Genomic DNA, 15,758 nt, shown 5'->3' with positions numbered 1-15,758 from the left:
CCAAATTGCAAGTCATGTGTTTCAGATGCTGGGAAGAGAGGAATGATGGATAGCCTGTGGCAAAATCCAATGTATGTACGTGTGACTGCAAAAGATCAGAAGAAGGCATAAGCATCTGATTTAGAATACTTGTAGTGCAGAGGCAGATTCGTAGCATATGTCGAGAGCTTATAGGGAACAGACCATGCAATATGTGATACCACACGCAGAGAGCCAGCACTCTGGAAACTTCCTTCTCCTGGGAAAAAGATCATGGAGCAACATTTATTTTTAAGAGGCACCCTCATGTTTTATATATTTGTGCTTTCTGTCATGATATTTGATAGCATTGCATTTCATCACTTGGAGACACGCTGCTTGGGAAGGCAGGCCTGGAGAGTACCTGTGCTGTGCTCAATCCCCTTTCCCGTGGCTGCATGCCACACTAGTCCCTTTATTTGGCCATTGTATGTTCTGAGAGCAAATTGTGTGTAGTTGGGTTGAACTAATGAAGTATATCCTGGAAGAGATGCACTGGAGGAGGGAGGACACCGTGGATTAATAGACCCAAGGAGCAGATCAGTGAGATGCTCACAAATAGCAAGTCCAGCCCTTCCTCCTGAGCTCAAAAAGGACTTAACATGAAACCTGTAGACTTTCAAATCCCTGTGTTCTCAAATCAAAGCAGCAATGCTCTAATTAAAGCCACTTCTAACCCTGATTCTTGACAGGAGAGCTGGCTGTCCTGCCTGTGCCCTCCCTCTGCCCACCCTGACAGCCCTTTTTATGAGCAGACTGGAACACAGTGCATTCACCTCTGGCTGTGGGCAAGTAGGAGCCTCTGATAGTGTCCTATCTCTTGCTGGAGTGGAGGTGACAGGTGGAGGCACATCTCTACCATCCAAAAGTCTCTTATCTGTGATGACACAGACTCTTTTGTCAACATCTCCTTCATGCTGGATGAAATATCATTTGGTTGAGGCCAGGGGGAGCAACCTTCCTCTTTCAGATCTGTTTTCCAGCTAGCAGGGGCTGCTTTCAGGTACTGAACAGGCAGCCAAGACCTCTTACTGCTCTTTGCTGACACCATCACTCAGCATCCTCCTGCAGCATAGCTGGGGGGAGTGAGGGGCCCTCTGGCTGTTTTCCAGCCACCAACAGCTGCATGTTCCTCTCCAGAGAAGTGACTCTGATCCCAGGGAGATGGCCCAATACCATGGTATTTGGAAAGACCTGCAGCAAAGCAGCAGAACTGGGAAGAAGGGATAAATTGCTGGGATAAGAATGGTGGAAAAGAGTACAGGAAGGAAAATGGCAATGAGAGATGTGGTTTGCAATGGGAGAGAAGTGTGAGTGATGGAAAAGGAATGAAAGAGAAAACTCTGAGAGGAGCAGTTAGAACACTTTGTAGATAATACAGGATACTTGAGCCAAGATTTCAATTTTTCGGTTTCTTTTTATATTCCAGTTCTGATCTGAGTTACTGCAGAAGAATTGTTTTATTGTTTTGTGCCTGACTTTCCCCATTTATGAACCAGATAATGGCCATTAGCAAACCTATAGCAGGTGAGGGCATCTTCAGATCCAGGCCTGGAAGTGTTGACACTTGAGCATTATTGATAGACATGTGGAGACAGGCTGTCTCTGTGAATACTTCTGCAAAAATCTTCTTGAATTTCTTTAAATTTGGCAGCTCCTAGAGCACATGCACCAAACCTGAAGCACCTTCACAAGGTCTGACACTGGTACTTATGCCCTTTACTGTTCTGCCAGCTCATGACAGGTTTTGCAGTGTCTGGTGTCATGAGGGGAGGGAGCAGCAGAGCTCCAAGCACAGCCTTAAGGACCAATCACCCATAAGATTTGTCTGCAGTTCCAAAAGTGCAAGTAAAGTTTCTGTCTGACCCAGTCCTGGAAGCCTGAGCAGACCTGTGTGACCTTAGACAGGTCAATTATTCCCTCTACTTTTCACCTCTGCATTTAAAAAATGAAATATGAAGATACTTTGCAGAAGAGTGATGAAAGTAAGTAAGGTAAAGACTAGGATGTGATGAGGTGTATTGAGAATCCATGGAAGTGCTCAGATGAAAGTTCTCCGTGAAGGTGGATGCTGTTATCTGTTGTTATCTTCACTCAGAGACTTGAAGTGATTTCAATAAATTGTGTGAGATGTGCTGCTTCTCATTTCAGTAGGTCTTAGGCAAGACAACAGAAGAAAGTAATGCAGTGTCACAATGCTGATAGCAAGCGAGTCACAGATGCTGATACCAAGAGACTTATTTAGTCCATTTTGATATTTTTTGTCCTGCTTTTCTCATCTCATCAAGCAAGCATTGCTGGACTCTCTGAGATCCTTCCTTAGGACCCACAGCCCAAGCCTGAAGCTCCTTAAAGGGCTGCCCATTTTGAAGATCTTCACTGTGTCTTCAGCTTTGTTCACATGTCTTTTCAGAACCTGAGTAAGTGACGAGGTTTTCAGATAGAAGTATGACAGACACAGTTGTGACTGTTGTATTTGAGGTAGGCTGCTGCTTGTGCTTCACTGGCCCGTGTGTGCAGCAGGTACGTGGAGCTGGTGGTACACAGTAGGGAGCCAGGAATGTTCAATAGTCTGGTGTTCAGTTACTTGAAAGTTTCACATCTTCTGTGTGGATGCTAAATGCAAGCAGCAGGCAGGGAGCACAGTATCTGTGGAAAAGCAAGTCACAATTTTCTCAGACTAGCCTGGGAAATCATAAGGAGGAATCAAAATAATCCTCAGAAACAGAGGACAGCCTTGCAGGTGTTGTTTATCAGTTTCTTGTTTTCTTGCAAGAGAAGGTCGAGGGGTGGTGTACCCCACTGACCAATGATAGTAATGTGTTAGTTCACTGACCAATAAGGGTTTTACCTTTCTGGACTTTCATGTACTTGTCTATAAAAGAAGATGTGGGGTAATAAATCTTGCTCTCCTGTTCAACTCACAAGAGAGTCTGTGTTGTTACTACCTCAGTGTTCCCAATACAGTGTGACACTTCTGAACCATGGCAGTATTTGGTCTTTATTTTCTCCCCACTTTGCTGTCCCAGAACTGCCCTGGCCAGTAACTTATGCCAGTCTGAGTCACACAACAGCAGGAACAAGCTTCTCTCTGCTTTAGTTTTTGGAAATATTTGTGCTTTGAAAGGGTAGGGCCCATGCAGAGGACACTTAATTTTCTCCAATTTACATAATTTTGCTGCTCAGATGTTTGGTTGTTTCTTTGGGGTGTGTATGTCTCCAAACTCCCAGAACTCTGTTGAAACAGCTATTTCATGACTGGTGATGGAAATTTCTGTTTATGTGTAGTGGAATGACACAAAGAAATAAAGAGTTCTTTCTTCATGACCATGTTTCCCCCCATCACCCCTTTAAATCAGAAAAAGTTGATGATTCAGACATGAAACTGATCCAGAATCCTGTTCTTGTACCGGGGTGACCCCATATCCATGGTGGAAAAAGAGTTCTGATCTGTGCAAAGGGTGTCTGTAGGCACTAGAGACAGAAACTTTTTCACATGGCAATATACCTTAGTGCACTTCCTGTGGGTTAGCTGACTTTCACCAAGTTGGGAAGCATCCATAGAGCGCTGTGAGTGGAAGTGACATATTTACCTCGCCTTGTCTCCTTTCATCCCATTTTAGACCTCAAACTGTCCAACAGCATTAGGAGGCCCCACAGGATGAGAACTTGAAGTCAGTACTGCTGGATTTACTGAATTTCTGTGCTATCTCTTGACACTGACATTAACTGAATACATCAGGAATGGGGTGAATTTTTAGGGATATGGGAAACGGGAAAATCTTAGAAAGGAAACCTGGGAAACCAAATCTGCCTGCTATGTTTATCATGCAATTAGTTAAGGAGCTGGCTCACATAGTTGTCTCTGAAAACCAGAAGAATCAAATGAGAACCAGAGGACAGAGGAAAATATGTTGTATTGATCTTTACAAATGAGCAGGAGTCATTAAGAGTTAGTAACTATCTAATAAATTTGGCTTCCCTGTCTAGTGAAGGAGTATAAATAAGGAAGGAAAAAGAATTTGCTGTGCCATGCATTCACATGGAGCCATATGTATATTAGCTTACCCTCAGGAGAGTTGCCAAAATGGAATGTAAATGATGGAAAAAGGAAGGGGTGAATTTTGTTGTCATGGAATACTGGAGAAAAGACTAAACAAAGTAAATCTGTAAGCAGTTAAAACAAACCTCATCCCCGGTGAAGAAGAGTTTATTGAATTTTCTGTGTGACTCAGAGCACACTTTAGTTATTAGTTTGATTCCTTTAGTGGCATGTAGGAAGTATGCAGCCCCTCTACACACGCTGACTTCACCTTTGAAAAGGAACATGGATGACACACACATAGATTTGTAGGAAGGAAATCCAGACAAAACTTAATCACTTAGTTTGATCCAACTGCAGGCCAAGTAGATGAAAAAAATATGGTCATTTAATCTGTGTAAATAAGATGTTTATTCATGTACTGAGGCAATTATTATATTGTTTCACGAAGACTGAGCTGAAAATTTAATTTAAATTGACTGGAGATGAGGATTATAAAGCAGACTGAAAACAGGCTGGAGGCACCAGAAACACATAGTGATGAATAAATGCCAAGACTTGGTGGAAGATACCTCAGGGGAACAGAAGGGAACAATGTTTTTGTTTAAGATCTTTATTAATGGTTTGGAAGGAGGGTTGTCTATAGTAGGTCATTGTGAGATGGTGCTCATCTTGGGAGGGATCATGCTTTCTGAAGCACTGGTACTAATAGCTTTTGATCTGGCAAACTTTGAATGAATCAAAATTACAGCAAATGGTGCCAAAAACATTTCAGTCTGGGCACCTTACCCAGAGTCCCTGTGAATGTACCTGTCTGTAGATGCTTTCTACAGAAATCTCAGTCCATGTGGTTCATCATTTAGAGCAAACAAATTCTCTTAGTTTCTGTTGGGGTTCAGCCTCTCACACTGATTTATCCAATGTTTGTCCAACTGTGCCTGCATTGGATTCTTCATACCAGAGCCTCCTGGCTGATCCCATGGACATGCTGTTTTGCTGTCCTGGTATTTGAACACATATTGTGATTCTAGCAAGAATCTTGATACTACTAAATATTTCAGCCAGAGGGCTGGTGAAGCAATAGGGACCTCTAGGATCTCTGTTTCCTTGCTAAATTTACTGTTCTCCAGCCTGTTTCCAGAGGCCTGGAATTGCTCAGGCTGAATTGTGAAGGCTGAACTTCAGGACTGTCCTTTGGGGAATATCACCAGTGCTTTGAGATGGAGATTCAGTCCCTGGAGTCACCAGGTCACTGTTACCCCTGATTGTGGATTAATTGTTCAGCTGAGGGGAGGAGGGCATGGTGCTGGCTGAGAAAAGAGATGGGCAATGCAGCTGGCCTTGATGTGCACATCTGGACAAAGGAGCTGGACAGCTAACCCTGTTCCATATCTGGAAAGAAGCGCAGGGAGGGAGTGCAGAGCAAATTTTCCTTCATTTTGCAATTCATTGGCTAGCACTGTCCAGCACTAGCTGTAAGGTTCAGTTTTTATTCATTCATAAGACATTGCTGTGCTGCCCCAGAAGTCTTACACCCCAGTAGACACCAGTGTGTCTTCTGCAAGGCTCAGGAAGAAATGTGGTGAGGTTGTCTTGCTGGACCAGTTCTGCAGGGCTGGTTTATATTCCATGCTTTGAACTCCCTGGGGCAGGAGAAGTCATGATGGGTTTCATTTACAGAGAAAGGTTGTTCAGGCAGGGGGTATAGCTCAGTGGCAGAGCATTTGACTGCAGATCAAGAGGTCCCTGGTTCAACTCCAGGTGCCCCCTCAGGTGCTGCTTTTTTTGGTCAGATATTAGAAAAACAATTCTTTATTGTGAGGGTGGTGAGGAACTGGAACAGGTTCTCCAGAGAAGCTGTGGCTGCCCCATCTCTGGAAGTGTTCAAGGCCAGGTTGGACAGGGCTTGGAGCAACCTGGGATAGTGGAAGGTGTCCCTGCCCATGGCAGGGGGTTGGAATGAGAGGATCTTTAGGGTCTTTTCCAACCCAGACAATTCTTTGATTTTTGGGGTTCTAAGGAAACATACACAGTGCTTAGACACTGAGTAGCAGGATTGAGATTATGAAGGAAATTAAAACATGAGCAACCAAAGTGACAAGTCACAGCCAAAAAGCAAGTGAAGATGGAGAGAAGGAGTGAGTGTTAACCACAGGAGTACATTTATTTCAGCCCTTGCAAGAATCTCCATTTTCTCTGCATAGTCTTCTGGTTTGGGTACAGATACCACAAACTGTGGCAATCTTAGGGTCACAAATGCCAAATTTTCCTCTTTTGCTCTGGTGCTTGGCTGAAGGAAACATTCCTTACATATTCCTGTGCTTAAGTGAACACTGGTTTGGGTCTTGAGTGGGAGGGATGACTAAGAACTAAGAATTAATTGCTTGATTCATTCTCTGATTATTCTTTACAAGTATTAGAAAGGTGTTATTATCTGCTGAAAGATCATTATTTTAATTATGCTTTGATGAGAACTGAAAACAAGGGAATCAGTTACTCAGTGTGGTCCATTAGTAGTGAGTGCATTAAAGGCAAATGCAGAATCCCATGGAATTTTTCCCAAAGATGACATTTATTAGGTTGTAAAATAACCTCCCACAGAAGCATTTGAAGCCCTGTCACTTAACAGATAAATTACTGAGGCCAAAAGGTCATAAGACCTCCCTAAATTAATTGCTGTTTGAACTGGAATGGAACTTAAAAAAAGTTGGTTTGAAGATTCCCAGTGACTGTAAGTATCCCCAAACCCTTGCAAAATTGCCAAAGAAATCAGATTTATATCTGCTCTGAATGTCTAGATTTAACTTCTACCTACTGGCCACTGTGAGATCTTTTAAGGTTGAAGAAACTTTGTTAGGTAATTCCAGTTCTCTCTTTGAACACTTATAATATGTGATTAAGAAAGCTCTCATCCTTTTCTTTGTAAAATTAAAGAAGTAAATCTTCTCATGTCTTTCTTCAGAATGAGGTTTCCCAATTCTTTATTCATTCTTGTGTCCTTTTCCTCAATTATTCTTAGTTCTTCAGTATCTGCAGTCTCTAGAACAGGCTCTGAATACCAGCAGCAGTTGCACCAATGCCAGGTTGGGTTGTTATAAAATTTCTTTGCTTCTTCTACTTGGTATTAATCTCTAGTATGCATTATGCTGCTGAAGATGTCTGTGTTACACCACTTAGATTCCATCACTTTCTATGCTTTTTCCAGTTTTCTCTGGCCTCCTTTCTCATGTCTGATAAGCAAGTTCTCCACTGTTTAATCTTCCATTCATGACTGTACTGAAACTCATACTGTTGGCTTGTGTGCAGTTTACTGAATTCCTCTTGGGATTGTTTTGCTTTATTGTCCTCTGTATTCCATGCTGCTTCCCAAAATTCCACAAACTTACTAAACAATAGTTTAACCTTTTCTTCTGTGTCAGCAATAAAAACATTAAATAGCAACTGGTAAACCAACATCTGTAGGGGGCTGAAACTTCACTTGCTGAGTGAACATTTGCCATTTACTATTTAATTTGGAAAGCTATCAGCTGGTCTCCAATTAATCTACACCGTACTGTGTTTATTTTAAACCAGCCAAGTATAGTACTCAATAGTTCAAATTTGGTGCTTTTCAAAAGCCCATTACCTCAACACTCTTACTTTTATCAACCTCTTTTGTAGGCTCATCAAAACGCAAGACTGGATTAATTAATAAGACTCCTTTTCCATTACACATTGTTAATGTATATTAATTATTTATTTGTTGAGCCCTGTCACAGATGTTCTGTGATTTTGCCTGTGATTGATGTGCTGCAGACAAGCCCATGATGGTAGGCCTAATTACCCCTTTTTAATGTGTGTGGTGTATGGAGAGCATCCACTTATTTACCTCCTCCTAAAATCTTCCTCAAGTTTCAGGAAAGCATTGCGTTGCAGTGAGTTGGACACATGCGTAACAAGCAGCTACTGGATTTAATTTTTAATACTATTCTAAATGTGTCTGTTGGTTTTTATTATTGTATCATGCTCTCCTCTGAGTAGCTGTTTGCATACACAATCTCTTGGGTATGTGCTTCTTGAGAAAAGAGACAGGAGCAATCTTTGGGAAGATCACCTGACCTGGTCTGAACCCAACTATGTTATTTTCCATTCTTTTCCTGCACCCATCAAATGAGCATGGGAACATCTTCTGGTACTGCATTAGGCAAAATAATCATGCATCTTTCAACTATTGTTTTTATAACTTCTCCTCTGGGGAAGAGTGTTTGAAGTGCAGCATATTATTTTCTTACACCAGTTTGACTTTTGTGAAATGTGTATCCTCTTACATATTTTAGAATCACAGCATCATTAAGTTTGGAAAAGACCTTTCAGATCATTAAGTCCAGCCATTAACCCAGCACTGCCAAGCCCACCACAAAACCATGTCCCTCAAAGCCACATCTACACATCCTCTAAATATCTCCAGGGATGGAGACTCCACTGCTGCCCTGGGCAGACAATTCCAGTGCTTGACAACCCTGTCAGTGAAGACATTTTTCCTTAGTCAATCTAAACCTCCACTGGTGCAACTTGAACCCATTTCCTCCTGTCCTATCACTTATTACCTGGGAGAAGAGACTTATCCCCAGCCTGCAACAACCTCCTTGTGAGAACCCCTGCCTTTACCTCATTCTTTGTCATTATGTTTTCCTCTGCTTCCAGTAAAGGATGGAGATTCTTAATCCTTCTTTGGTTTGTAATACATTTATAGAAACATTTTTTATCATTTTTTTACAGCACTTTTATTTCATGTAACAGATGAAAGAGAATTGAGCCATGTACCTTTAGTGAGAGGGAATGGGATTTGAAGTAGTCTGCAGTTCCTAAAGGAATGTGTTCCACCATTTTGATGAGACCATTTTTTCTTTTCCCATTGATCCAGAGGATCATAGTTGCTAACCATTGTCTTCTTCTGGCCCTTGACTATGTCTTGGAGATGTCCTAAGTGCAGACAGCAAAGATATGGGCACAGAATTCCTGAGTTCTTCAGGAAACTGAAATAGACAGTGGAGGAGATTTGCTGTGCCATGATGTTCTCAGATGAGTTTCTTGTATTAAATATCTCTGTACCCATACGTGTCCCATAGTTATATCCACCTCTCCAGCCTGACATGACAGACATTACTCAAAAGTAGCAGAGAGTGGGAGCTTAGCATCAGCATTCCCTGTCAGCTCCACTGCTGCCTGTTGGAAGGAAACCTTCCTTCTCTGAAGCACTGGGGATTTCAGGTTGAAATGTTACAGTGGCATAAAGTATGAATGGGGAATATTTGATTCAGGACTCTTAGCTCAGAGTCTGGAACATGTTGGAAAGACTGAGTTCTGGGTATGCAGATGGGCCAAAGATTAATGGAAAAAACCCAAGAAGAGCTGCATTATAAATAGAGAGATTTGTGTTATTTCTCACAGAATATGACTGTGCTTCTTTGCAATGGCCTGTTTTGATACTCACTGGAGTTACTAAGGAGGGTTTGCCATCTTGTAACAAGCTGGGGCAAAATTTATAGGCTTCAGGAGGGTCAGACAGGTCTTATTTTATTTGTCCTGTTTTTTTTTTTGTTTTGTTTTGTTTTTTTTTTTCCTTTTTTTTCCTTTTTCATTTCTGACAGCTTGCTTACATGGTAAGCCCCTTGCTCAAATTCATCACCTTCCTGATGGTAAAAATGCAACTCTGAGATATTGAAACCAATTAAAAGTAAACATGATGTGATTATAGGCATCTAACTAAACTCCATAAGATCAGCAATTCCCAAAATTTCCTATTTTTTAAACCATTTTTGAGACCACAGTACAGTTTTCCTTTGCACATCCAGGTCTAAGATTATTTCCAGTTCAGGACTTGGGATTCATCCTGGTTTAGGAACCCCCGTTCCTGCCCTGTGGGGAATAAACACTGTCCTTGCTGAGCCCCTTGGGTCACAGTCTGCAATTTCATGGGATTCTCCATTTCTCTGTGCTCTATAACCTCTATTAAAAATGAGAAAGCATCAGCAGTGCAATGCAAGAGAGAGGAAGGATTTAATCACTCCTCTGTCTGTTCCTACCTTTTCAATTTTCAAGGACAGGATCCTTGATCTCCTGTTTTCTTCTATAGCACATGTGACACACTCATGGCTAAGTATTTACTGGATGGATTTGGATTTGGGAACAGATCTTTGGAATCAAGAAAATGGAGAATTTTGTAGATTCCCTGGTGAGTTTTGCACCTTGATTTAAATAATTGTTCATTGAAAATTTATGTCACTTTCATCAACTTAGTGCAGCATAGATGATGTTGGTATAATCTGTACAAACTGATTGAAAATCGATCCTGCTATTAATAAATGGTGTCTGCAAACACTGGCATTTTACTGTTCTTAAAAATTTGCCTGCTTTTGGCTGTGCTGTGGAAAAATAATGCCTGCTGGAGTGTTTCTGCCTCTGCCTGTCTTCTGATTGTGACCTGACATGAACTTGTTTATGTAATGCTCCCTAGCAGCAGTGCTGCTGCTGGAGACAGGGCTGTTCCTGTGAGCAGAGGTAGCTCCATACCCAGTTTTAAAGGTTTTTTGAGCTATTCAATTTAACAAATGCCATGCCAGGAAGGAGAAGGTTTCTCCCTGGTCATATCACTGGCACTGGAAGCCAGAAATGTTTTATCTCCAGCTCCTGTGTCAGGTGAGCTTTCTGAGAAGGGCTGTGTTTGTTCATCTTGTTCTCTGTTGCCAAAGACTCCTCATTTTCTTGTGTTTCAGTTTCTCCTCTCTAGCAGATAAGGGTGATAATATTGCAGTGACTCCTGTTTGATAGGTGTCACCATGTGGATTGGGAAGACGTGATGCCTTAGCTCAGGATGGTGGAGTTTCAATCAGTTGCCTTCACAGGAACATTGCTACAGCAGTGCAAGGCTCTGCAGCTGATGCTTCATGGCTTTGGTGTCATCATCTCTGCAGGAGTCAGTCTCAATGTGACAAAATAAACAACAATATTTTGTTTCAGGCCAAGAATTTTCTTCATCATTTATGATGTTTGTGGAAGTCATGATTTCTTCCATGTAGCACAAATCTAACAAGTACAAGGAGTAGACACCCTCCAGATGTGCTTTCAGGCCTAAATCCAGGTCTAGATATCCATACCATGCTTCATTCAAGAACAACAGAAAGAGGGACTGAATATCACTTTATTTCTTTGAGCTAGCTCCATATTTCAAGAGCAGAGGCTTTGCAGTATGAAACTGTAATTTAAGAATATTCCTCTGCTGATCTCAAGCACTCAATTCTTTGAATTTTAAGAATTAAGTGCTCTCGGGGTGGAAGTGATGTGTCTCAGCTGAAAGTCTATTTTCAAATAATTTGCTGGTGATCAGCAGTCTATGACCAGACATCTGGCAAGAATCATGCGGCAAGAATCAGATCTGTAAGTCCAGCATACCCCCCTGAGAGGAGCTAAACTGCTCCAGTGGAGTGTGTTCCCTGGGACAGCAAATCTGACTCATTTCCATGCCACAGGCTTAAGCATCCATACACAGCAGACCTCAGACTGCAGCACCAGGTATTCTGCTTGGTTATTCTCAGATGCTAAAGCTTATTTATAGGTCTTTCCACCCCTCTCTCTTTCCTCATTGTCATTTGTTCTTAATTTTCTCTCTTCTCCACTCCACTTTCTATTTGGGTAAAATGACACATCTCAGCTTAGAATTTGTGCTCACGTGTACTTGTCTCGGGTTCATGCTCATGGAGGCTTAGAAAGCCTGGAGGGATATTCTGTAATTTGGTGTCCATTCATGTGTGTTTTCAGTACTTCCCATTAAACAGCAACATACAGAAATGTTGGCAAGAGCAGAGATAACAGAAATGCTGTCCTCACTATTCTATGGAGTACAAAGCAGGCATTACAGGGATAAATTTGTCTTATTTTTTTCAGGGATATCCAATCACTTCAAAGGCTGTCCCCTTGACTGCCCAGTTTTTCTGTCTTCCTGTGAGCTGCTGCAACTTGGAATTGGGATTGTTTGGGCAGATGGTGCCAGAGACACCTCAGCTGTCATCCCAGTCAGGGAAGCTCTGAGAAGTGCCATGAAACTCAACTATATCCCTAGTTTATATTCCTATAGAATGCAGAATACAGTATGGTATGGATATGTTTGGACCGTCTCCACACAGAGTAAGACTCACACCCATGGAGCCCCCAAGCTGAAATGCCTCTGGATGGGGCCCCTCAGTTCAACAGACAATGTCCCTGGCATAATTTCACTGGACCATGCTGGACCAGCATCTCCCTGCCAAGTGCTGTCCTGCAGCATGACTTAGCAAAGATTGGTAGGGCATCAGCTTGGAGATCTCTCTGTGTTGTGGCACAAACCAAAAAAAAGCTACAGCACAGCATCCAAATTTGTATTTAATTTGGGTGAGAGCATCCTCAAAGGCATCCAGTGCACTTCTGTCCTTTCTTTCCTAGGTGTCTTGTTATACCTCTGGCTCTCATGGCTTAAGGCAGATTTTGCCTTATCAGCAAGTTACCTCATTTTAATAACCTTTTATTTTGAATTTGCAGTACATAAGCATGGCTTCGGTTTGCTTCAGATGGCCAGGGCTGTATTCTGCAGCATAAAAACCACTGGTAGAAAGCAGGGAATGGAACTGATTTGTCAGTAATAGCATCTCAAATACATTTATTTATTTCCTAAGTGCTCTGAGAAATGCTTTCCTGGAAAACCACAAACTGGGACACATGTGCATTGATGGATGGGTGGTTTTTGCTGAATATAGAAACCAACAACTCTCTATCTAGAGTGATTGGAGACGTGGAGACCTTGCTGACACCTCTGTGACATAGGATCATTCAAGCAGGATAAGGTCATACCAGAAAACTTGCTGGAATCTCAAGCAGGATCTGACAAACCTTGCAAGATCAAAACCATCAGTGTTCTACATATATTCTCCTTTCCAGCCTCTGGAGCCTACTTCCTCAAAAAGAGGTTAAAGGAAGAAAGGTACTTTAAAGTTCCTCTTTGTAAATGAAATCATAATTGATGGAAAATTAAAGCAATTGATGTAATATAAACCTCCTGGTAACTGGAGAAGGTGCTACAGAGGCTTCCCAGCAGTTATACATCAAGAAACATTCTTAATCTCCTAGATAATGTGGAAAAGGAATGACATTTATTATCTACAAGTCCTCACAAGCTGAGGATGCAGTTTATAAAACTGTATTTGGCTCCCCCTCCTTTTCCTCCTTTATTGTAATCCTTCACTATGGATCATTTTACATCCAAACTCACCTTCATCTGTTATCATACTTCGATGATTTATCGGCATTACAAAGTTCCGATTAATAAGGCTAGAAGGACATCCATCAGAAGAACTAAGAATGTGTGATCATTTCCTCTCAGGCTCTCATTAGCTGTGGCTGTCCTTCTGGGAGTTTTATCTTTGTCTTTCTATTTCCAGACTAAAGCACATGGGGCTTAAAAATAATATCCTATGAATAATCTTTTGTTTCTCTCAGCTTTTAAAACCTTTGGTCAAGATGGAATATGATCTCCATGTTGTCAGCTGAAATAAGGAGAAACAACCCAAAATGTACAAATGCACTCTTAATGGATGAGCAGGTAAGTCAGAATAATAGATGGCTTGATTCAGCCTCCTTCATTCAAGATGGAAATTAAAAAGCTCTACAAATAATCCTATGATCATATAAAATATTTGTGGGGTAGATAGGGATTACACTCAACAGTGTCTCTTCCAAAAGAGCTTCCTTTTTCTTTACATTATTTCGGTTTAAAATGAAAGGAGTAGTGGTGAAATACCCCTCTGGTATTTTCAGGTTGATGTGCTAAGTGAAGGGGAAAAGGTTTTGTTTTAGAGTTTCTATACTAAGCTCTCTTTTTAATGAGACACTCCTAGGTTAAAAATACCTCCTGAAAGCAACTTCCCACGTCTTTCCTACATTAGTGACAGATTGGAGAAGAAAACGTGGAGTATGCCTGAAAGTGATAAGTTGAGGTTAGAGGTCTAGCCAAAGTCAAGTGCTAGGGAGTTTCAGCTGTAGAGAGCTGATGCTTTGAATTATAATCAAGTGATTAATGTTTCTAATGTAAGTGGGTTTGGGAATTACGAGGACTTGCAGCAACAGCTTGGATAAGAATGGTGAAACCTGCTTTTAGAGTTATTTTATTTATAGCATATTCATTAGGTTGGGCAAAATGAACAACATGTGCTTATGTGGTTAATGATAAATCCATATGAGGACTAAACTAGTCTGCTGAGTTATGAGAAAGCCATTTGTAGGTCAGATTTTTCTGGAGAGAGACAGACTTGAGAGACAATTCCTATTTTTTGGGGGTGGGGGGAGCAGGGATAGGGGAGAAGAAACCAGCTTTTCTCCTTCTGTAAAATACATAAGATGTAAATATTACAGATCTTTGTTACTCTTTAAAGGTCATTTGCCCCTGAAATTTCTGTAGCTGCCTTCATAAATACCAAAAATAGAATGGGGAGGAGCAGATATGTATGGAAAGGTATACAAATAATTTTTTATAAAATAGCAGATAATCCAATGTTAACATATGAAAACTGCAGAAACCAGAAAATAATACATCTCTGAGACATTACAGTTTTTCTTGTGGGATTCAGACAACCCATGAATGAAATTTCAGAATGAAATGGAAGGTACTGAAGGAAAAAATAAAAGGAAGACTATTCCTTCTGTTTGAATTCACCACACCTTAATCCTGCTGCTGTAAGCAGTTTAAGGTACTCTTTCAAACAGAAATGGTTTATCCAGGTGAGAGTATAGTTAATAAACCCAGTATTTTGGCACATGCTTCATGCTGTGGTTTTAGTTATAGATCTGCTAAAAGGATAAAAAAAAAGATTGGTTCCCCTCCTCTATCCTTAACCAGGGTTGTGCAGGTCTCTCAGCCACAGGTCCCACTGGTTTCCACCAGAGACCAGGATGCCATTTGGACTGAAAAAAAAAGAAAAAAAAAGTAAAAGAAAGACAAACAAGTAAAAGAAAACTCTTATAATTTCCCTTTCTATAGCAGCCAAATGCATGTGTGTTATTTCACCCTAGAATCTCAATAGTTGCATGTTGCACATCCTCACAAATAAAAAGGCAAAATCAGTCCATTTGCAAAAAGCCATTTCCCTTCCTATACTCTAATTTCTAGGTAGGAATGGGAATGTGATGTTCATTTTCAAGGCAGGAAGCTGCCAAGTGAATACTTTTAAATGTGTTCCCCTACCTTTACTGGGTGTTGCTGCGGGTGCTGTTTGTGAATGAGCTCAGATTATCAGAACACACTTTAGAAAAGCTGACTGATTATAGTGAGTATTTTTAGTAAGAGAGAATGGCACACAGTGCAGAGATATTAAATTATATATATATATATATATGTACAACAAAAACAAGTTCAGGAAGCTCTTTCAGATTAATTGCCTTTGAAAAGATATTTATTACTCTCAGGACTGTCAGTTAATAAAAGATATGGTGGCTTTCCCCCTCCCTTAAGACCCTTGACACATCCAGAGTTAATCCCTGCTAGGAAGATGTACTTTAGTAGCCACCCAGTATCTTGGGCTCCAGTGGTAACTGCACAAAAACTTAATGGCCTAATCAGAGTTTATCTCATTTAGAGGCTACACAAGATGACTTGTTCCTGACATCAAAAGTCATGAAAACGTTATTATAATAT

The 15,758-nt window shown here is 41.0% G+C and overlaps 1 protein-coding gene and 1 non-coding gene across 3 annotated transcripts in view; both read left to right on the top strand.

Moving 5' to 3' along the window:
• The window catches only part of EVA1A (eva-1 homolog A, regulator of programmed cell death), a 205,372-nt gene that overhangs the window by 119,010 nt on the left and 70,604 nt on the right, over positions 1 to 15,758 (top strand). The gene's annotated exons all lie outside the window — the stretch shown is intronic.
• On the top strand, positions 5,759 to 5,830 carry TRNAC-GCA (transfer RNA cysteine (anticodon GCA)). Its single transcript has one exon. It is a non-coding gene; the product is annotated as a tRNA-Cys (tRNA).

The sequence above is a fragment of the Poecile atricapillus genome, chromosome 3, assembly GCF_030490865.1.
Source record: "Poecile atricapillus isolate bPoeAtr1 chromosome 3, bPoeAtr1.hap1, whole genome shotgun sequence".
Taxonomy (NCBI): Eukaryota; Metazoa; Chordata; class Aves; order Passeriformes; family Paridae; genus Poecile; species Poecile atricapillus.
This window is presented reverse-complemented; position numbering and strand designations above follow the sequence as displayed.